This window comes from Schistocerca gregaria, chromosome 2 (assembly GCF_023897955.1).
Source record: "Schistocerca gregaria isolate iqSchGreg1 chromosome 2, iqSchGreg1.2, whole genome shotgun sequence".
NCBI lineage: Eukaryota > Metazoa > Arthropoda > Insecta > Orthoptera > Acrididae > Schistocerca > Schistocerca gregaria.
In genome coordinates this window covers 760827570-760852608 of record NC_064921.1, presented here as the reverse complement: position 1 = coordinate 760852608, position 25039 = coordinate 760827570, and the positions used below count along the sequence as shown (strand labels likewise).

At 40.6% G+C, this 25039-nt stretch overlaps 1 pseudogene; it reads left to right on the top strand.

The window, feature by feature from the left end:
- The first annotated feature begins 7633 nt into the window (after positions 1–7633).
- On the top strand, positions 7634–7707 carry LOC126337509 (U6 spliceosomal RNA; annotated as a pseudogene).
- The last annotated feature ends 17332 nt before the right edge of the window (positions 7708–25039 follow it).

The window sequence follows — 25039 nt, the reverse complement described above, 5'->3', positions numbered from 1 at the left end:
GGCGGCCGAATTCTTTGAAGAGGGAATTAAAAACTTAGTTGTACGGTATGACAGGTGCTTAAATAAACAAGGCAACTATGTAGACAAATAGGTAAAAGTGTGTAGAATCAGAAAATAAAAGTTTTTTTACAAAAGTATTTGTATCTTTTTTTAAATAAAAACTACCCTTACTTAAAAAACAACCCTCGTACAATACCAGGAACAAAAATGATCTGCACAGGGACTTAAAAACACTTACTTTAGTTCAAAAAGGGATCCATTACTCAGGAACACTCATCTTCAATAATTCGCCAGCAAACATAAAAAATTTAGTGACAAATAAAGATCAGTTTCAAAGGACTTACTAGTGGCCAACTCCTACTCCATTGACGAATTTTTTAATAGAAACAAATTATGTATTGTATATACTCATACTATTAGTATAAAAAATGACGTGTTCCACATCCACAAGGATCTCCTCAGCACGGATCTATGGAACGAAAACTAATCTAATCTCTGGGAGACAATCTGAGTAGCCATCTTCGGTTGCTTGCAGATGGCCGTGTCGTTTATCGACTAATAAAGTCATCATAACAGAAAAGTTATCTGCATGGTGCGAAAAATAGCTGTAACATAACGATAAGTGCGACGTCATCCACATGAGTGCTAAATGGATTCCGTGAAACTTCGGTTACACGATAAATCAGTCAAAACTAAAGGCCGTAAGTTCAACTAAACACCTAGGAATTACAATTATGAACAACTAAAATTGGAGGGACACACAGAAAATTTTGTGGGGAAGACTAACCAAAGACTTCGTTTATTGGCAGGACACTTATAAAATAAAACATATCTGTTCAGGAGACTGTCTACCTTACCCTCTTTTAGAATACTGCTGCACTGTGTGGGATCCTTACCAGATAGGACTGCCAGAGTACATCGAAAAAGTTCTAGGAAGGGGACTACGTTTTGACTATCGAGAAATATGGGAGAGAGTGCCACTGAAATGATACAAATTGTGGGCTGGACATCAATAAAAGAAAGGCGTTTCTTCTCACGAACTTCCTATTAGCAACTTTCTCCTCCTAATGCGAAAATATTTTATTGACACCAACCTACATAGGGAGTTACGAGCCCCATGATAAAATAAAGGAAGATCGAGTTCGTACGGAAAGATATAGGTGTTCAATTTTTCTGTGAGCTATACTAAATTGGAACTATAGAGAATTGTGAAGGTGGTTCGATGAACCCTCTACCAGGCACTTAAATGTGATTTGCAGAGCGTCCCTGTAGATATAGATGTAGATTATGCACCAGAAATTGCCCCCTCTAGAAATCTAGTGGCAATCTTACTGAACATTTGTGACTACAATGTTCACTGTCTCTTCTGTTGCTTTTGTCTCTGATTTAAACTTATTGGCGTCTGTACGTAACATACATTTAAAACAATGTGTAAAATTCTCTAACAAATCGTTTTATATATGTATTTAAATCTTCACTGTCATAGGAGCCAGTTGGTATTACCACAACTTTCCCCCAACCTAGACGGAGTTTATCATTTACCTCAGTATCATTAGTTAGCTATCGTATGTTTGCAGACCAATCAATGGTATACTCCATTTCCCCTTGTTCAGATCTATTGGAAGGAACTAGTTCATTTGTAAATAATGCAGATGAATGTTCTTTCAGAGTTAGAGTGAACAACACTGCATATCGACCTCAAATGATGCAGTAACATACATACTCCTTGTCTGTATGCAGTTGTCAGGAGAAACATTCAACAGAAATTCTCACATAGGTAGGAGTTTGGAAAATTGTAGAACGCCTGGTAATAATTGGTGAAGAAACGACAGAATTTCTTGTGAGATCATAATTGCTGAATGATTCAAAGTAGTACATGATATACCGTTTTTTTGCACTATATGCAATCCACTGAGTTCCATATCCCCCACAACATCTAAACTGACACTCCCACATTCTTTGGATTCCTACATCGCGTCTGGCAGTGTGTCCCATTTCCTGCATAGTTTTAAGTATATTCATTTACCGATGGCAATGGATTCCATGGCTATATTATACCTTTTAGCCTCTTGTAATTGCTTATCGGCTTTTTGTACATTCTTTACATTTTTAGTTTGGCAGTGGGTACCATAGCCAATAAACCAGCGGCTGATAATAATTATTCTACCATATGTCTTCGGTATTGTCAGGATGCTGGGCGTTTTAACACATCTTTTTCTGCCCCCTTTCTGCCTCAAGGCACCTTTTGCCACTGTCGCTGCTGACTGGATGCAACTTTTTAAGCATACAGTAGGTCTTTTTCCTTCTACTTCAGTGTGTGACGAGATGCATTCATTATTTCATGAAAGTTATTCCGGTTCTCCAATTTAAGTTTGGCACACATTACCTTATGGTCTATGAATCCAGCAGTATGTTTCCTTATACCAGTATCCTTTCTTCGACATATCTGTCAAGACTTATCAACTAATACTTGGTCTGCAATGCGACGATCTTTGTTTGTAGCATAGGCAATGTTGTGCTTCTTGAATGCATCATATAGCATATAAATTCCCTTAACACCACGACTTATGCACGTTTTCAATTTCATTCAATGTCCACAAAAGTTGAATACAGGGACATTAACTTTTAATGGCATAGTCTCCAGAATATCACCTCCGCTCTATTGAAACGTTTTCCAGAATTCATTTCATGTTACTGTACGGCGTGAGGTTTGCATGCCTATTATAAAGTAAATTGTGAGCGTGCACCCAACTGTTGTGTATTGATGAGAAGGCCATCTATTTAACTAATGCCTTTTCCCCTCCATGTCTTGTGACCTGCACTGCAAGAAACGTTTCTGGTTCTTAGCTTTTCTGTAATTCCTCTATGTAAAAACTTCCTGAAATTTCTTCGCCACCACTGTCTTTAAAGATTAGTGTTCTCGGGTTTATATGCTGCACTTGGAAACTGTAAATATCTTCGTTGATCAGTTCGGTGAGCAAGACGTCTCAAACGCGGTTTCGTATTTCGAAATACATTAGAAATCTCCTACTTCAACTTCTGCTTGTGTAGATCCACCATCTTAATACTGTAGTACACTGTATTTAGTAGTCCATTATCAGGGACATCAATAGGCTTCTTCCTAATTGCATTATGTGCAGTGCAGTTATACTAGTCAACGATTTGTGGCAGGATGTTTAGCCATTTGAACATCCCTTGAAGATTAAATTTGTTGCACATCCAGCTTTCGATCATCCTGTTCAACTGTTCATCAGTACTAGCGTTCAAATGGGCGAATGTTGAGTAGTGATTAATCCCATATAATTCCATAGCCACTTTGAAATACCTATTGTAAAATTCCCTTCCATGGTCGGTCTGAAGGTTGTTGAGGCACCAGTTCGTCACAATCTGTAGCACTTGTTCAAAAATTTCTGGAACCTCCTCCCCATCTTTACTTCATAGCTACAGCCCAAGCGAATTTTGAATATGTTATCTATGACCATTAGAATGTAGAAGGTAGGTGCACAAATTCGTAGCGTTTTGTGTTTTGCGTGTTAGTATTGACTTGCTATAAAAAAGAATGCCAAGTGGAGAAATCGGAAAATTGTCGATTTATTCTACTGTTTGAATTTAGTTGAAAGGGACAACAGTGGACTCAACCAGAAACATTTGTGCTTTGTATGGGGATAATGCCACTGGACAGAGCAGAAAGAAAATGGTTTTCTTGGTTTAAGAAGGATGATTTTGACATTAGTGACTCTCCATGTTCAGGAAGACCTTCGGGGTTTGATGGAAATTGTTTAAACACATTAATTCACAATGATCCACGACTGTGTACTAGAGAACCGAGAAATGTGTTGAACTGTGCTCATTCTACTATCGTGCGACATTTGCATGCTATGGGAGGGTTAAAAAGTTGGATGTATAGGTACCGAATGCTCTGAGCCAAAATCACAAAAATCGGCAAATGACCATACGTGCAACTGTGCTCACTTGTTATCAGTTGGTTTGTTAACGGCACCAATCATTCCTATCCAGCATCATTACTTGTGACGAGAAATGGTGTCTTTATGCTAATACAGGGTGTTACAAAAAGGCACAGCCAAACTTTCAGGAAACACTCCTCACACACAAAGAAAGAAAATATGTTATGTGGACATGTGTCCGGAAACGCTTATTTTCCATGTTAGAGCTCATTTTATTACTTCTCTTCAAATCACATTCATCATGTAATGGAAACAGACAGCAACAGGACGTACCTGCGTGACTTCCAACACTTTGTTACAGGAAATGTTCAAAATGTCCTCTGTTAGCGAGGATACATGCATTCACCCTCCGTCGCATGGAATCCCTGATGCGCTGATGCAACCCTGGAGAATGGCGTATTGTATCACAGCAGTCCACAATACGAGCACGAAGAGTCTCTACATTTGGTACCGGGGTTGCATAGACAAGAGATTTCAAATGCCCCCATAAATGAAAGTCAAGAGGGTTGAGGTCAGGAGAGCGTGGAGGCCATGGAATTGGTCCGCCTCTACCAACCCATCGGTCACTGAATCTATTGTTGAGAAGTATACGAACACTTCGACTGAAATGTGCAGGGGCTCCATTGTGCATGAACCACATGTTTTGTCGTACTTGTAAAGGCACATGTTCTAGCAGCACAGGTAGAGTATCCCGTATGAAATCATGGTAACGTGCTCCATTGAACGTAGGTGGAAGAACATAGGGCCCAATCAAGACATCACCAACAATGCCTGCCCAAACGTTCACAGCAAATCTGTGTTGATGACGTGATTGCACAATTGCGTGTGGAGTCTCGTCAGCCGACACATGTTGATTGTGAAAAATTACAATTTGATCGAGGAAGTACAGTACATACTGACGAAACTAAAATGAGCTCTAACATGGAAATTAAGCGTTTCTGGACACATGTCCACATAACATCTTTTCTTTATTTGTGTGTGAGGAATGTTTCCTGAAAGTTTGGCTGTACCTTTTTGTAACACCCTGTATAAGATAAAGGAATGGTTGAACACAAACAAAGCAGCAACTCCCCACACAAGGACCTGTGAGTAGGGGGACAAGGGTGGCACCAGCGCGTTTTTTATAGTGCGGGTTACCTACATCAGGGGCAGTATTGCACTCACCTATTGTTCTCCTTTGATTGACATGCCATTATCCTATTGTTCTCATTTGATTGACAGATCCCTAACCTATTGTTTCCCCGCCCCTCCCACTCCTCCCAAACCCTCAGGAAACCTACAACCCAACTCCTCCCCCTCACTGCTACAGTACACTTTCACATCTGAGTTATTTGAATAGCTCCCTCTCACTTGTATCAGTTTGAATGACTACTTAATGAAATTGACCAATTAATTAACCCCTCCCCTCTTTTAAACCCCATTCATCCCCCTCCCCTCTCCTCACATCCGTCCCCTACCTGTGGAACTGACAGCTCTGTGGTGGATTGGGAGGATCTCACGACGGGAAATTCAAGGGTATATCGTTACTTACAAAAAAGTATCAGTTTACAGAGGTTGGATTTTTCTTGCTGACCATTCTCTGCTGTTTGTAAAGGTCTTGTAAGAAGTAATTAAATCGATCGACTTTCTTTGTATTCTGATCACGCAAGGAATAACATCATACAACACACATCACACGTAATTACACAGTTCAAAATCTTTCGATCACAAAGCATGCACCGGCCGCCGTCCCCCGTCCTCCAGACTGCACAGAATGCCACTGGTCATGCTGTCATGAGTCGGGATGCACCGGCAGGCCCCATGAAGTGATGACATGACCATCAGCTGCCGAACCACAAGAATGTGTCAGTTTGGGTCCCACTAGGATGAGGCGCCAGCATCTCTTCCATACATGACACATGAGAAATAACTGTTGAAACATGTGTTCACCTACACACCATTTCTGGTGCGAGGATGCATAACCAAGAGAGATGTTTGCATAGCAGCCCACCCTTGCACATGCAGCTAAAAGGTTCTCAATGTTATACTGATGTCAAATGTCTAGCCAGCCAGAGTGGCCGAGCGGTTCTAGGCGCATCAGTCTGGAAGCGCGTGACCGCTACAGTCGCAGGTTCGAATCCTGCCTCGGGCATGGATTTGTGTGATGTCCTTTGTTAGTTAGGTTGAAGTAGTTCTAAGTTCTAGGGGACTGATAACCTCAGACTTTATGTCATATAGTGCTCAGAGCCACTTGAACCATCAAATGTCTATGTATACAACAGCCAAGCCTCCCTCTGGATGCACTATAGAAATCTGCTGCAATGCTTCCCAGAAAAATACAGGGTGCATTCCCTCTACTGATCCTAACAGGACATCCATTCACATGTGAGACACCTCCTACCGCATATGTGTTTACCCAGCTATCACACGTCCATGCCGGTCCAGCACAGGCCTAATCGCCAAGCCAGAGATGTCTGCTTAGCAACTCACCCACGCAGGCAAATTAAAACGGTCTCAGTGTTATACTGATGTCTAATGTCTATATCAATAACAGCCAAGTCTCCCTCTGGACCCGCTATCGAAATCTTTTGCAATGTTTCCCAGAATAACACAGTGTACATTCTACCTCTTGATCTTGGGACAGCCCATCCATTACTTATCAGTCCCTTCTTAGAATTCGTAAAGTCTCGCAGAAATAGTTAACGGCCTCTTTTGTTGTTGTAGGAACTTTTGTGATGTCACAGCTTGTCTGCATGGATATTCTTGTCCTAACAGACCTGATAACGAAAATAGCCCCAAATAACACTGAATGCATTCTTCCTGGTGATCCTAATGGGACAGACTGTCCGTCACTAAATTTACCTGTCAAACTGCTGCTGCTGCCTCTGTGGGAGCACTGTCCGCCATTGTTTTCTGCAGATGAGACTTCCAGTGGCAAAACTATTTTGTACAGATCGCCATATCGCACTAACAGTCAAACCCCGAAAATGTGGTCTACAGATCATCAAATACATCCCACATACTCACCCTGCCACAGTGTCACACCGAGAGAGGAAATTGCCTCCATAAACGCGGCCCATGAGCGCAGCTGTAGAGGTGTATGTCAGCCAGAGACAGACCAGCCAGCCAGGGACAACCCCTCATCCCAGGACCTGAGTGGTAGGAGTTCAGACGCTATCAATACTGCCGTGCAAATGCTCGTCGTATTGAATCTTCTCAAATTTCTGCAGAGTATGCATGCGACACATGCAGTACCAAAGGCGACTCAACACAAACTGTGTATTCGTTCACTATTTACCCAATCAGGGGACGCTGCGAACCAAATCGTCATAAATCGGAAACTTTTTCGGAACTCTCTGGTCTGGTGTACAAAAGATGGGTAAGACCACCTCAGAACAAAGGCATCTGCTGAGATGCTGTTTCAGGCCCTCACCTGCTTTTGTTGTTGTGCTTTCCACGGCTATCTCCACACTCATGAGAATATCGAGAACCAGGCACATATTTATCAGCGTAACTACAAGTTGCTGCTACAGTCTGACACTGAGCAATGTACTGGAAATGTCTCCTCTTGACAGCCATGGTTCTGGAATGAATCTCAATATCTATAGCACACATAATTTTCCATGTAAAAAAAAAATCTTTCATACCTGTTATGGCTATTGATGTGCTGAATCGGTCCACCCCCGGTAGTACTCGCTTCGGAGGTACATATACTAAAACTGGAACGATACAGAGAAGATTAGCATGGCCCCTGCGCAAGGATTTGCTGGCACGGTAGCTCAGCGTATTTGGTCAGAGGGTTAGCAGCCCTCTGTAATAAAAAACTGAGTTAATCAATCGACAACGAACTTAAACGGATGTCTTACGACGTCCGACCCGAGCAGGTGCAACGAACAAATGTGAACAAAATGAGACCTAAAAAAAAAAAGGCTCGGGTTCGATTCCCGGCTGGGTCGGAGATTTTCTCTGCTTAGAGACTGGATGTTTTGTAGTCTTAATCGTCATCATTTCATCCCCATCGACGCGCAAGTCGCCGAAGTGGCGTCAAATCGAAAGACTTGCACCAGGCGAGTGGTCTAGCCAACGGGAGGTCCCCGTCACACGCCATTATTATGTTATGTCCTGAATCTATACCTCTCTCACAATAAGACACACAGTAGCGACCACCAGACACTCGTACATAACACCACGAAGACTGTTGTACAGAGGCTGGGTCAGCTCCCCTCGGCACAAAGGCGTCACTGTTTGTGGCCCTGAACTGATTGCTTGATTGTTTGTTCTACACCCATCTCCACACTCTGCGATTACAGGAACACATGTATTTTCACATGGTTTGCCAGAATAGTATACCATCTACGCCATAGTTCTCGATATCAAGCACATAGCAATATCGCTTCCATAGCAGTATCGTTTGCACAGTACAATGCTGAAGATACAGGCTGGAAATTATTTCTCTAGAAACCCGAAACTTTAGCGACGGGCAGCATGCTGTTAACCACTGAGTAACTAGAAACTTACCCCGTCTGCAAACTCGAAAAAGAATAGAGGGAACTTATACTTCCAGTTGCAAATACCGATGTCTGCGATGTAACAGATTCCAAATCATCCCTATAATTGGTGATCCCTTGATGCCTCAGAATATGCCCAACCAGCCGATCCCTTCTTCTACTCAAGTTGTGCCACAAATTTGTCTTCTCTCCGAATCTATTCAATACCTCCTCATTAGTTATGTGATTTACCCATCTAATCCTCAGCATTCTTCTGTAGCACCACATTTCGAAAGCTTCTATTCTCTTCTTGTCTAAACTATTTATCGTCCATAATTCACTTACATACATGGCTACACTCCACACAAATACTTTCAGAAACGACTTCCTGACACAAATTTATACTCCTCGCGGTTCTAGGCGCGCAGTCCGGAACCGTGTGGCTGCTACGGTCGTAGGTTCGAATCCTGCCTCGTGCATGGATATGTGTGATGTCCTTAGGTTAGTTAGGTTTAAGTAGTTCTAAGTTCTAGGGGACTGATGACCACAGCAGTTGAGTCCCATAGTGCTCAGAGCCATTTGAACCATTTATACTCAATGTTAACAAATTTCTCTTCTTCAGAAACGCTTTCCTTGTCATTGCCAATCTACATTTTATATCCTTTCTACTTCGACCATCATCAGTTATTTTGCTCCTTTACTACTTTAAGTGTCTCATTTCCTAATACAATTCCGGCAGCATCACTCGATTTAATTCGACTACATTCCACTTTCCTCGTTTTGCTTTTGTTGATGTTCATTATATATCCTCCTTTCAAGACACTGTCCATCCCGTTCAACTACTCTTCCAGGTCCTTTGCTGTCTCTGACAGAATTACAATGTCGTCAGCGAACCTCAAAATTTTTATTTCTTCTCCATTGATTTTAATTCCTACTCTGAATTTTTCTTTTGTTTTCTTTACTGCTTGCTCAATATACAGAGTGAATAACATCGGGGAGAGGCTACAACCCTGTCTCACTCCCTTCCCAACCACTGCTTCCCTTTCATGTCCCTCGACTCTTATAATTGCCATCTGGTTTCTGTACAAATTGTAAATAGCCTTTCGCTCCCTATATTTTACCCCTGCCACCCTCAGAAATTGAAAGAGAGTATTCCAGTCAACATTGTCAAAAGCTTTCTCTAAGTCTACAAATGCTAGAAATGTAGGTTTGTCTTTGCTTAATCTATTTTCTAATTAACTCCTAGGGTCAGTATTGCCTCACTTGTGCCAATATTTCTACGGAATCCAAACTGATCTTCCCCGAGATCGGCTTCTACCAGTTTTTATACTTGTCTTTAAAGAATTCGTATTAGTATTTTGCAGCCTTAGCTTATTAAACTGATAGTTCGGTAATTTTCACATCTGTCAACACCTCCTTTCTTTGGGATTGGAATTATTATATTTTTCTTGTAGTCTGAGGGTATTTCGCCTGTCTCATACATCTTGCTCTCCAAGTGGTAGAGTTTTGTTAGGCCTGGCTCTCCGAAGGCTATCATTAGTTCTGATGGGATGTTGTCTACTCCTGGGGCCTTGTTTCGACTTAGGTCTTTCAGTGCTCTGTCAAACTCCTCGTGCAGTGTCATACCTCCTATTTCACCTTAATCTACATTCTCTTCCTTTTCTATAATATTGTCCTCAAGAACATCGCCCTTGTATAGACCCCCACCTTTCTGCTTTTCCTTCATTGCTTAGAACTGGGTTTCCATCTGAGCTCTTGATATTCATACAAGTGGTTCTCTTATCTCCAAAGGTCTCTTTAATTTTCCTGTAGGCAGTATCTATCTTACCCCTAGTGAGATAAGCCTCTACATCCTTACATTTGTCCTCTAGCCATCCCTGCTTAGCCATTTTGCACTTCCTGTCGATCTCATTTTTGAGACGTTTGTATTCCTTTCTGCCTGCTTCATTTAATGTATTTTTGTATTTTCTCTTTCATCAATTAAATTCAATATCTCTTCTGTTACCCAAGGATTTCTATTAACCCTCGTGTTTTTAACCTACTTGATCCTCTGCTACCTTCACTATTTCGTCTCTCATAGCTACCCATTCTTCTTCTACTGTATTTCTTTCCCCCATTCTTGTCAGTCGTTCCCTAATGCTCTCCATGAAGCCCTCTACAGCCTCTGGTTCTTTCAGTTTATCCAGGTCCCATCTCCTTAAATTCCCACCTTGTTTCAGTTTTAATCTACAGTTCATAACCAATAGATTGTAGTCAGAGTCCACATCTGCCTCTGGAAATGTCCTACAATTTAAAACCTGGTTCCTCAGTATCTGTCTTACCATTATATAATCTATCTGAAACCTTCTAGTATCCCCAGGGTTCTTCCATGTATACAACCTCCTTTTATGATTCTTGAACCAAGTGTTAGCTATGATTAAGTTACGCTCTGTGTAAAATTTTACCAGACGGCTTCCTTTTTCATTTCTTTCCCCCAATCCATATTCACCAATTATGTTTCCTTCTCTCCCTTTTCCTACTCTCGAATTCCAGTCACCCATGACTATCAAATTTTCGTCTCCTTTCACTAGCTGAATAATTTCTTTTATCTCATCATACATTTCATCTATTTCTTCATCATCTGCAGAGCTAGTTGGCATATAAACTTGTACTACTGTGGTAGTTGTGGGCTTCGTATCTATCTTGGCCACAATAATGCATCCACTATGCTGTTTATAGTAGCTTACCTGCATTCCTATTTTCCTATTCATTATTAAACCTAGTCCTGCATTACCCCTATTTGATTTTGTATTTATAACTCTGTATTCACCTGACCAGACATTGGACTCGCATTCGGGAGGACGACGGTTCAATCCCGTCTCCGGCCATCCTGATTTAGGTTTTCCGTGATTTCCCTAACTCGCTTCAGGCAAATGCCGGGATGGTTCCTTTGAAAGGGCACGGCCGATTTCCTTCCCCATCCTTCCCTCACCCGAGCTTGCGCTCTGTCTCTAATGACCTCGTTGTCGACGGGACGTTAAACACTAAGATCCTCCTCACCTGACCAGAAGTCTTGTTCCTCGTGCCACTGAACTTCACTAATTCCCAATATATCTAACTTTAACCTATCCATTTTCCATTTTTAAATTTTCTAACCTACCTGCCCGATTAAGGGATCTGACATACCACGCTCCGTTTCGTACAACACTAGTTTTCTTTCTCCTGATAACAACGTCCTCCTGAGTAGTCCCCGCCCGAAGATCCGAATGGGCGACTATTTTACCTCAGGAATATTTTACCCAAGAGGACGCCATCATCATTTATCCATACAGTAAATCTGTAGAGGTCCGTGGTTCATGGGGGGGTAATCGAAGTTATCTCAACTAAATAAAGGTGGGAAATGTGGGAAAGCAGTCAACTAGACAATTCACATGGGAGGGAATAATAGTCCAGTGCAAACACGCATCCACATTGAATCTTCTCAAATTTCCATGGGGAACACACGTGATCACAAAAGCTGTCCAGCACATACTGAGTATTAGTTCATTATTCAGCTGTCTAGTGGAGGACACGATTAGGTCAGCTACATTGCTACGCCCCATCAGGGCTTGCCACTCGGGCAGCTTCTCCCATTAGCAGGAAACGTGAATCATTCCCGCCACAGGCCATTGCGCGCCACACACCCCAGACAGAATCGTTCTAGGAAACCAGCTACATATGTATTTTATCACTGTACTTAATGTTAAATGTTATGACTGCTGTCTCAATTGAACGACATTCAACAATGAACGAAGTATCAGAAGTACCCCTGCTGACGGCTGTGGCACTGGAAATATAAATATCTGTACCATTCCTACTATTACACTTCAAATCCATACCTTCCTTACGACTGGACATAGTCATTTGCTTTGCACATGTCGGAACACACACACATACTTTATAAGCCTGATGCTCAAGGTGAAACTATTACACATCCCTTACTACTAAGTTTAATACTTCGCCAATAACTGATTGCTGGCGATACGACACAATACTGAGCGAAAATCAGCGATGGGTGGACATGTATCATAAGTTTTTCCTGTAAGTGGTAGCACTGTCTCTTAGAAAGAGAAGCGTAATCGTCTTACAAACCGCCAGATGTTATAAACTTGATCGCAACCACCATACTACTATCACAGTCGGTTTTAGTTCTACAGGTGCACACAAGTATCGCTAACGACACCCTTCTTAAAAACTATTTAAACCTCATAAAGCGATGTGTGGCACTACCTCCGAATGAAGTGTTTTTTCCAGACAAATACCGCAACACTGAATATAGATAGTGATCGCTGGAGTGTATATTATCTGACCAACAGTGCTGTTACATGAAGCCGATGGGTTTAAGGTTGTGGTAAAACCACCGAATTTAGAAAGTGATTCGGCAAAGGAACGCGTTATGAAGCCCGTATTTGCAACTAGCTCATACAGCTGCTAGATATTTCTCCAGTATTTCTAATTTATTCTGTCTCAATGCCATGTCAGAGGTTCTGCAAATATAACCACTGGGTTATAGGCGATAGTTGATTGAGAAGGATCACAAACAGTAGATGGTGTGCCGATTGACGTCGTAAGAAATCTAAACAGGCTTTTCAGATATCTAGTGTTACGCTCTCCAGTAGCAATGCTGTCTACGATTTGGAATCAAGTCTTTCAATTCAACCACATACCTGCATTGGATCCTATGGAGAAGTCCTTTAATGATTACAACCGCCAATGAATCATATTCGAGGCACTCTCATATCTCGAGACACCTTTTCCGAACTTGTCTGTTACATTAAAATTCCAATGTGGCTTTTTAGGCAGTCCATATGCTTCTTACAACTGCTGCCATTTCTGCAGCTTTATTCATGTGATCGTTCCAATTTAAGTCAGAACTGAGCAGGAGTCAGCGTGAGCTATATCTATCACCTTCTGCAATCCATGTAGAAACAGAGTGACCTGAGTTAGTGCGACAGGACCATGTTTTGACCATTTGGTGGAAATGGGAAAACGTTGTCATAACTCCACCAACAGTGTACGATGTGTAAGGTCAGCGCCAGACGAAGCCCAATCCTGCAACACAAAGTAGTATAAAAGACAGTATGGAAACTGGGAGAACGACGAGGATTTTACTATTGCATTGTGGCGTGTCTCCAATCTACATACAGGTACTGCAGTCTAAAGAAGATCCACGTCATTAAGAATCCATTCACGTCTATCACCCCAATATTCTGTCATCGCTATTCTGCACCATCCAACAGGGAAAAATTATGAACTTTGACAGCTCCGCTATCTGCATCCGACAGAGAACTCAATAAGATTTTTACCACGTCACCGTCTTCCCATGAATCAAAACAAATACTGTCTGCATGCCGGCATCGAGCACATGTGGCGATCCTATTAAATATAGAGGTATTGATCCATTGCACAGACCAGCGTAAAGTGTCAACGCCCCTACTGTAGGAGGAGGTGGAGGACTGTATCCCACAGATTATACTGTCAGTCGCAAGAGAGGCTCCCTACGTCATTGTCTGCAACATTGTTTCTTTTTCTGCTGTAATAAGCTTTGTACACTGCCATACATGTAGTTTCTACCAATACGACTTCGAGATCTGTGTCAGGTTCTAAACTGTCATTAACACGTTCTGATCCATTGTCTCTCACAGCAAACTAGGAGTTCCACCACAGTGTAAATCATGTTGTTGTTGTTGCTGCTGCTGCTACAATAACTCTCTCTCTCTCTTTCTCTCTCTCTCTCTCTCACACACACATACACACGCACGCACACTGATGAATTCAAATAAAAAGACAGTCACAACATAATGAAACTGGAAGAGTTTTTAGATGTTGTGGGATGTTTCCAAACTGCTGTTCGAGAGTAATTGATGACCTCTATATTTTAATTCATCTGTCATAGTGACCGATTAGGTGATGGCCCTCTGTTCCATTTCGATTGATTCCTCGCATTGCAATCATGTATGCTGTTTTCGTGCTACCCATCCCCAGAAGGTGTTGCCCCTCCATCATGACTCTTTCTCCATCTCAAACAAACAATGTCAGTCGACCGTTATGTGGTAAACAACAGCAAGCCAGTGGGCATATGGGTTGGAAAAGACACCATCGATGTACTGTAATAATAAGCATCACAGCTGATAGCAACTTCTAGTAATTTCAACACTGACCAGTGATGCGACAGCATGCATCGCAATTTCAGTATCATCGCTAAAACGCCCCCTTCTCTACATTGCGAGTACCATGGTGAAAGTAGATAGATGACAGTACAGTATGTCCATTCATTGTTAATTCTCGAATATATACATCATCAAAGAATTCTAAACAGTGATCTACATATGTGTAGCACCTCAAGCATAGGGTGTAATTTACGATCTTACTTTATGTGGATGGGAATCACAAGGCATATTCACATTCTTAGGATAAAGTTAGGGACTGAAAGACCCCTTACACTGTCGTTAACCAACTCGCCCCGCAGCACTGTTACCGATTTAATGTGCAGCTGACCAGAAGTAGACCGCTATATTCCACGTCTCGTGAATGAACAGGGATTGCTGCACCCATCCAAGTGCACAAGATTTCTACAGATGAGCGCATGTAGAGGAGGTTAGCACCCCTTATCAGTGTATAGTAGTAGATTTGAAAGTGTTGTGACGTAATTAGAATTGATGTTGTATTCAGTGTAAATAGTATGCGAATACTCTTGAGGTGCGGGAATGGATTATGTCTGTATAGAGTATGGTAGATGCTGCGTGATATCTATTTCCTTAATACATATTGTGCCTTACTTGTGTTGAGGAAAAGATGATTTTTCTAGAGGATTACACAAGGAATTGGTAGAAGGCTGCAGGGCTGGATGGCAGTGTATTATCTCTGGGTGTTGGGTTGGTCAGGGGTGAAGTAATTGTTACCCTTCTTCCTTCTGCTAATGTGTCAGGCAGTACAGCGTGATTGTGTATGTGATTATTGTTGAAGCAAGGAAGTATGGACTAAAAGCATTATTGTAGCGATGTGCTATATATTTTACAATACTATAATAATATTATTGTGTCTGACCTCTCTTAGATGACCTGATACTAATGTCACACACTAGTAATGCAAGGATAAATTCCTTACAGTGAAAAATCTAACAGAAGTGTATTTGTTGCAACATTAAAATATTATGGTATAAGTGTAATTCGTTTAATTAATGCACTGTGATGGTACTTGTTCAACTTTTAAAGCCTTGTATTTACATATATGTTCTTGAACAGGGGGAGAAAATCGGCAAAATGGCAACTAATTGTCAAACTGTAAATAGTATAATGTATTGGTGTGGTTACAGCACATCCACGTTGTTTATCGACGTTAAACATTTTGACCCCTATGTTTATACGAGTCTTGTTGAAAAGTGGAAGAAAGTAGTTAAAACAGCAACGAATTGCCTCAAAACTGTAAATAGTGGCCCACGCTGATGTGGCTGCAGGGCATGCTTGGTGGTGGTTTTCATACGTTTTACTTTACTTTACATGTGGCAAGGGCCTTATCGAAAATACACGCCTGCTCTATGAGCCTCTTCCACTTCTGTCTGTCCAATGCGCTGTTTATCCAGTTGCTGTTGCTGTTCATCCTCGTTATATCCTCCCGAATGTTATCCCGCCATTTGATTCTGGGTCTTTCTCTTCCTCTTGTTCCATCTATTGTTCCACTGAATTCTAGGTAGTCTATTCTCTGTCATTCTTGCTATATGGCCTTCCCAAATCAACCTTCTCCTCTTGAGCACCTCGACGACGTTATGGTGTTTGTGCAGCCCTCTTAATTCTTCATTTCTTCTTATTCTCCATTTCGTGTTATTTTCGTCGTATACAGGTCCAAAAATTTTCCTTAGAACTTTTCTTTCGAATATTAACAGTTTCTCTTCATATTTCTTTCTAAATATTAATGTTTCACAAGCATACAACATCACAGGTATAATGGTCGATTGATATAAGCGGATTTTGAAGTTACTGCTAAGTGATATTTTTCTTAGAATTTTGATGAAACTAAATAGTGTCTTCTTTGCTGCTGTTAAACGGGCATCTATTTCTATATCTGTTCTGGTTTTATTACTAAAAAGGCTTCCTAGGTACTTGAAGTGGTCAACAGTCTTGGAATTGAATCCATCTACAGTCAAAGGTGCATCTTTTCTGGTTTTCTTATTTATGGGCAGCTATTCTGTCTTTTCTTCATTAACATGTAATTCTGTTTCCTCAGAAATTTTGTAGTGGTCATCATACATTGCGGGAAATACCACTTGTTGTGATACTCTACAAAAAAGCTCAAAAATATTATATTGTGAAAATCAACTGAATTTGCTACTGTTGTTGATCAACCAAGGTCCAGAGCTTGAATGCCAAGTCACATCTCATGATTCTGCGTACCCAAAGAGTGTTGGTGATGATGGGGGCCTGGTGGTGGGTCATAACTTACGATCATTAATCTTCGAACACCTAAATAAACATGAACTCAGGAGCACTACTCTGTGGGCAGGTTGGACCATAAATTATGATAATTAAAAAGATAGTTATAGGCCATTAACTTCATCTTAAATAAAGAAAACAAGCATTTTAGCTGATGAAAATTCTGCATACGGAAGTAGGACACTGGACAGCTGCCAAATACAGAACAGCTTGTGTGGCAGGCACAAATTGTGCATGTTAAAAAAATTTCCACACCAGCAAATGTAAAACATGTCAACTTTCTGCCATGTTTTAAATGGAAAGCCCCTAATGGTGTGTTATGTAATTATATAGTCGTTTAATTCAAATGAATGTCATTATTATTTCCGTCAGAGCAAACAGTAACATGTAGAGCAAGATATCCGGCAGTGGAATTCCCATGAGCTATTTCGATACGCTTGTTCCTAGTAACTTTATATCCAGAAGCAATTACACAAGAGCAAATCTGAGAAATTATGGAATCTAGGAAAAATCCGTAATATGCAAATAAGTTCCCTTGGAACAACTGTTTTAAAATATTTCGGAACAAAGTATACAGCTTTATTTACCTTATTTTCAGTTGAAATACCTAAGGAAGCAATCAGTTTATATCTATCAATCCCTGAATTTCTGGAATTCCTTCCACTGGTAATGTATTGTGACATAATGGATCTTTTATTACAGTATGCCAGAGCCTACCATTTGCATTTTCTACAATGCTATCTATATTTCACACACATCTGTAAAGATTCAGTGATATATTCTGCAAGACACTCTTCAGTTTTCTCATGAAGATTTTACTATCGCTTAAGTCCTTTTTCATCTCGATCTTTTCTAGACTGATAACGGGTTTACTTAAATGATGCAATAGATTGGGGAATATCTTGGGACTCGCGCTTCTTGGTCAATCTTGTGGGTAAATCTCCTAATTTCCTTACAAACCTGGGTAGCCGTTGACCTTCGTCTGTGCGAATGCGCACAGGTTGCCCAAACTCTTACGGGAATCGCAAAGCGTGCGCGAGTAATGAGTGAGATGGCAAATGTCTATAAGGTACAATACATATGTAGAATTGTGGACAGTTGGGAATGTGAGTCTCACGGGAGGCGTGCAAGGGATAAGTCCCTGCAGTTGCGCTCTTCATCTGTGTCCTCGGTGGCTCAGATGGATGCTGGCACGGTAGCTCAGCGTGTTCGGTCAGAGAAGTAGCTGCCCTCTGTAATAAAAAAAAACTGAATTAATGGATCAACGACGAACTAAAACGGATGTCTTACGACATCCGCCCCCAACACATGCAATGAATGAAAACGAACAAAATGAGATTAAAAAAAAAAGATGGATAGAGCGTCTGCCATGTAAGCAGGAGTTCGAGTCCTGGTCAGGGCACACATTTTCAGCATTTTCACCATTGAGGTATATCAACAATACCTGTTGGCAGCTAAGGTTGTCAGTTAGTCATCATTTATTGTTCATTGTTCAAAACGTAATAATATCTGAGATACCCCCACCGAATTGTTCTTGCGTTACCACTGTGCATGTGGTAATAATTTGACTGCGAGTTATCATTTCGAAAAATTAGAGGTTGCTGGACAGAAATGTATTTTATTATACTTAATATTACGTAAGTTTTTTGCCAATTCGAAAAATAAAGGGAGTTCAAAAGTTGAAGAATTATAGATCGATACGCTATCGACGATAACAGGCTTATGGGTAATGAATAATGAATTGTTCTATTGTCAAAGTTTTCTTACTCTGCAGGTAATTCCCACATTCAGGTTTACTAAATGCTGAACAGTGCTACATGATCTGCTAAGAACTTAATTTAACTTAGTAAATCTAGAACGAAGTCAGTGTAGTACCCATTATATGGTTAAAATCTTAGTTTTGTTAATGAAAATACTGGCCCCTAAATAGTTTTGCTTTGTACTTCAAAAGCTGTCAGTACTCCAAAAGTCGCCAGATAAGTCGCTAAATAATTTTTGTCGCTAAAAAGTTTTTTGTCGCTAAGACGAAGGCAAAAGTCGCCATTTCTAGCGCCAAAGTCTCAAAATTGGCAACACTGCTTCCACGTACGAGCGCATTAAGGATCTGTCCAACAGCGAGAGCGCAACCTGTGCGGGCACCCGCCGCGGTCTCTTTGCAGCTACGGTGTGCATCTTACCGATCAAACAGGAAGGTGGCCTCACTAAACCGCTAGGCGTGCAGCTAGCTGGTTGTAATTTTGTTCGAAGTCTGTTGCCGGCAAGTGTGCGTAAGATGGCGGCAGAAACATTATGACTGATTGAGTTGGTGCGTGCAATTGTACTTTCATACAACACACAACATAGTGACTATAAAAATGTGAGGAAAAAAGCAGCAAATGGAAGAAAAATGATGCAAGTGTATATTAAACGGGTGTTTATTTGTTTATAATTAAATGAGCAATTGCACGATCTAGTACCACATAAATATTGTACTGTACGGTACAGTTCAATTGAAATAATAATGTGCTTTCACGAACCAATGGTGGCATTGTAGCCACTTTGACAACATATTGTGTAGTATCGATTGTAAGTCTACAGGCATTCAAAAGACTCACCCCTCTTGAGCGGTTACACCGAAGGCATTTTCGACAACAATAATGCCTTTGCATATCTGTTCATTGAAGATACACCCGCTGATTGCGTAAAAGTAATCATCAGATAGATTTGTGAATAAAATGGCTCTAAACACTATGGGACTTAACATCTGAAGTCATCAGTCCCCTAGACTTAGAACTACTTAAACCTAACTAACCTATGGACATCACACACATCGATGCCCGAGGCAGGATACGAACCTGCGACCGTAGCAGTAGCGCGGTTCCAGACTGAAGCTCCTAGAACCGCTCGGCTACACCAGAGGGCATAGGTTTATAATTTGTACTCTTCATCACGTGTCAGCCCTTGAGCGACGGGCATTTTTATTCAAAATAGGTTCAAATGGCTCTGAGCACTATGAGGCTTAACATCTGAGGTCATCAGTCCCCTAGAACACACGTTCATGCCTGCGGCAGGATTCGAACCTGTGACCGTAGCAGTCGCACGGTTCCAGACTGAAGTGCCTAGAACCGCTCGGTCACCGAAGCCGGCTGACATGTTTGTGCCCAGCGATAGTTCTGAAGGCAAAATAAACTTTCCTCATATGAAGGAACTTGTGCTGTCACACTGTCTGCCATAACTACCCCCATCGATAATCACGGAGTTGTAATCGCGAGCACTGACTACTAGCAGGACAACTGAAAACAAATTTTTAAAACAGAAATAATATCAGCCACTATTTTTAGGACACTTCATTCTAACATGCTTCCCTCTTTGCTGCCATTTCAGTAAGATAATTGCCACCGTTCCATCAACTCCATCTCAATTTTCTTCTAGATCTCCTCTGCTGGTTGAGGCAAACACAATGGTTGTAAAATGTCGTACAGTTCCAGACAAACATGTTTGACTTAGCTAAAGACAATTGTCCTTCCTGTGCGGAATTAAAAAGCGATTGTGTGGTGTGAATCACCAGTCGCCAAATATCTGGGTGGAAATGTACTATTTATTAGTAATAAATGCATCATATCAAATAAAATAATTTTCATATGGCTTGACTGACAGGTGAGGCTGTTCAAGTAAAACAGAATAATCTACGACACTTCCAAAGCAAATATTTGAAATTCGTAAAGGGAGCACTGGTTCAGCCTAGAACTGGCTGTGGGCAGGTCACTGGTGTTTCTTCCTGACACTCCATCGCGACGTCATACACCATTAACTGTTGTAGAATCAAAGGAACCATTTCCTGGTGATGAGGATCGAGAAGAAGAACAGAACTGAATCTGTAATGTCAGTTCACCTGCGAAAAAGCCTAAACGAAAAGAGATAAACGAATCTGTAGCTGCAGTCATAACCAGAGGCAGTGACAGGAGAGGTAAGCGCGAGCTATACCGTATGGCAACTTGCATGGCCCATCTCAGTGGTATCAAAACGTAGTGCTTATATCATAAAATGAAGTCACCATTGTAATTTTGGAACCAGGGGAATCTTCCAGATCCTTCTATAGCACCAGACAAATGTATGAGAAGCAAAAGTTTGTTTCAAGATAGACAATTCACGATTGTCCAGTAGCTAACACCTGTTTGTACGCAGTGTTGACAATATTTTTTCAGATTATATAACATTTATATAGTTCCATATGTTATTATTATTACTCTTTTTGAAAATATACAGTTACAGTAAGTAACAAAACAAAGTAAATGAATTCTGTCATAAATAATGTTCTACCAAGCACAGACAGAAGAATGAATTAACATCACAAATAATGTGGTTACCTCAAACAAACAGACAATCGTTTCGCTGAGCTTAGGGGCTTTTTGAGATTTTCGTTAAATGAGCTTATGTAACGTTTCAAATTGTTCGCGAGACATTCGAGAATAACTGAAGAAAGACGATGAAATTCTCCTTCGCCTTGTCGTTTAGTGTTAATTTCATATTTGCACCTTCTTCGTTTTCTCGAAGCGAGTGCAAATAAAGGCAACAGATGATCATCGTGAGAACTGCTACTCACGTTTACCGGACAGCAGTCGACTCGCTGGCAACGAGCGCCATTCGTGACAACTGGACCACTGCGTCCTGCCCACACTCATATTCTACCTCTCACAGTGACTGCTTGTTAAAATCGAAAAACAGAGGAAATAAGCCGAACAGTATTTTCAGATAATTGCTCATGCAGCATGAACATGATGTCACATATTGGAGAAATGTGCTGAAAAGAATTGTTTATGTAGTTAAGAAGCTAACTTATAGAGGTCTAGCATTACGTGGAGACAGAGAGATGTTTGGTTCTATGAGAAATGCATATTTCATGATATGTCTGCAATTAACTGTGGATTATGATTCATTTTTGGCTGACAATGTAGCAAGGTTTGGTGCCCCGCAAAAAAGGTTACTTTATACTTGTCACCAGCACCTTATGAAAATTTAATACGTCTTATGAGGATGTCAGTGGTCCAAGAAATATGTAATAAAGTTATTTCTTCAAAATATTTTTTAGTCATTTCAGAAAATGAGGGTGGTAGAGTTAGATGAGAAGCTGAAGGTCTTGTTAGAAAGGTAAGTAGTAGTACTGAGGTAGCTTCCATGACATCAGTGTAATACTTTGGCAAAGCAATAAAAAAAATTACGAACCGAGGATGTACACATTTCACTTCCGTTGAAATGGATGACTTTCTTGGAGTGAGCTGCAGACTTTTTTTCAATTCACAAGGATTCAGCTGGATAGAAACTTACAGAGATCAGGAATTCGGAATCAGTTCGGCCTCATTCACCTGCTGTAAAACAAAAAAGGAAATGTCAGGTTAAATGCAAGAGATTCTCTGATGAATCATTTGACTCAGAAGACGAACACCAATGTCCTGGAGAAGAGACAGGATCAGATTGCTTTGAGATTTGGAGAAGAATGAAAATGTCATATTCTAAGATTATGCTAACTCTTCAGGATGTATGACAGAAGAGTGTTAATGTCTACACAGAATAAACTTAAGTTTATCATTTCTCTCAAATATCACCGAACTAGCTGTTCAAATTTATGATGATGCAGAGAAACTTAGAGACATCTATAATTCAGACATAGAGAACAACATTGGTGATAAACAAACACATTTTAAAAGCTATCTGTTGTTTATGAAGAATGAAGATGATAACAAATTGTCCCCTCTTCCATCTCTCTGTAGAATGTTGGTTTAAAAACGAACTGGTGATGTCTATCCAAATGTGTACACAGCACTCAAAATTTACTACTGCACTCCAGCAACGAAATGATCAGCTGAAAGGTGTTTTTATGTTTTAAAACGGACCAAGAACTAGCTATAGACAACATAAAATCAAGAATGACTTGCCAACCTTGGAGTACTAGACATAGAATCAGGCATGACAGTGAGTCTGGATTTTCAGGAAGGGGGGATAAATGGTTTCGCAAATACAAAGTGAGAAACACGTTATGTCTCTAAAGTCGCTACATTTTGGAAAAGGTCAGTTAAATGGCATTGTATCATGTATTTGGGACTGTCTAAATTTCACATTTAAGTGAAATAATTTTGGTGTACGGTATTAAACTGTAATGATTTTCTTTGTATTTTTTCCCTACATTGTGTCCTTGTTTGATACTCCTGTGTTGATTTTTTGCTAAAAGGAGTTGAACTGCAGTAGTTATTTTGTTATCTTTGAATATTTAACTTACACATGTGCTTCGTGTTTTGTTATTTAAATACTTCAATAAAATTTAGAACTGAAGTTAATGATCATGGAGCTTTATTGCTGGAAGGGCGTAAACGAATAGCAATGCTGAATTTTAGGAATTGGGGACTGAGGGAGGGGGGGGGGGTGAAATAAGTTACTGTACAGGGGCGTCACACACACTAAAATACTGCCTTGCTATTTTGTATTCGTAAATTAACATATCATTAATACAACTTGCATGCGAACATAATCAGCGATTTGTAAGGGACTCTGGATGTTATTTGTTGAATTATGTATACAACGGGTCCGTCAGTATAACTTAAAATTATATGGAACTTAACTTGTTTTATAAGTCACGGCGTAATTCTGACGTAGGGTTTGTTTGACGCCATGGGCGTTGCGTCACAAGCCACCAGAAGAGGCAACTACAGAGGCTCTGATGATGGCGAGAAGTTGTGGGAGCCGCCGCACGAATCAAAGGATGTAGCAAGCAGACGCTTTGACAACCACATATGTGCATATTTTTCAAGATTGTGGTTTCTTGCCTTTGCCTAATGTGAAGGAGATGACATTGATCCAGCTACTTATTTCAGCTTATCTCTCTTGTGTTATATTTTTTGTATGACCGATAATAAACAGATATTACTGAAAGTTTAAGTGTGTTATTTGTTGGTTTGAGATTGGGTCAAGCAAAAAAAAAAAAATGAATCTGTGGATCTGCAACCCCAGAGAACTAACGACAACAAAGTAAGTAAACGCATTGGAGTTGCGGATTTGGGATTCTACATTATTTGTGGGGATCCGTATTACCACCATCTCAAATAAACATAGATAAATATAAAGGTTACTATTGTATTGTCCTTCAGATCAGCAACATGTAATATGAACACCAAGTGTCCCAACACTCTTCTCTGGAGCACACATGAAGTTACTTTTACTTCTTCAATTTATCATTCTTCATGGTGTTTGGGCTCCATGGCTGTGGATAGAATTTTTGAAGAAATATAGCAACCAGTCATCTTTTGGTTGTTGTATTTTTCAAGCAACTTCTATTTCTCTTAATGACTTTCTATCCAAGATAACATGCTGTGTCCTCCCTACCATTAAATCCACAATCCAGTCTCAAATTTCGCTTGATTCACCATTCTTTAATAAGCATTGGTGTGGTATCAGATCATGTGTCTTCCAGAAGTCAAGAAGTATTCTCTTTTCGTGACATGATCCATGGCTTTCTGGGTCGAGTAACAAAAACACAATACTTCTGAGCTCAGAATATGTGCTAAGATTCTACAACAGGTAATTTCAATGATATTTCATCGTAGTTTCACTACCTTTCTAGTGACCTGCGCTTCCTTCCAGCTACTGGGCACAGTTGTTTTGTTTGAGACATCTTCTACAGCTATATCTGCATGACTGTTCAGCAATTCACACTCAAGTCCCTGGCAAAGGACTCTTCGACTCTCTTTCACACTGTTTCTCTAGCGTTCCAATCTCGAGCAGTCCATAGGAGAAACGAACACTCGAAACTCTCAGTACGAGCTCTGATTTCTCTTATATTACTACGATGATCATGTCTCCATATGTAGGAGGGAGGCAACAAAATATTGTCGCATGGGGGGGGGCTGGTGATGGAAATTTCATGAAAAATCGAAAACGCCTTTGGTAGTTGGTTGATTTGGGGGAGGAGACCAAACAACAACGGATTGGGGAAGGATAGTGAAGGAAGTCGGCTGTGCCCTTTCAGAGGAACAATCCTGGAATTTACCTGAAGCAAGTTAGAAAAACTTAAATCAGGATGGCTGGATGCAGGTTTGAACCGTAGTCCTCCCGAATGCAAAACGTTTTTTTTTTTTTTAATGATTGCCAGCCCAACTCGCGTTTCGTATCTGTAACACTGTCTCCCCTATCT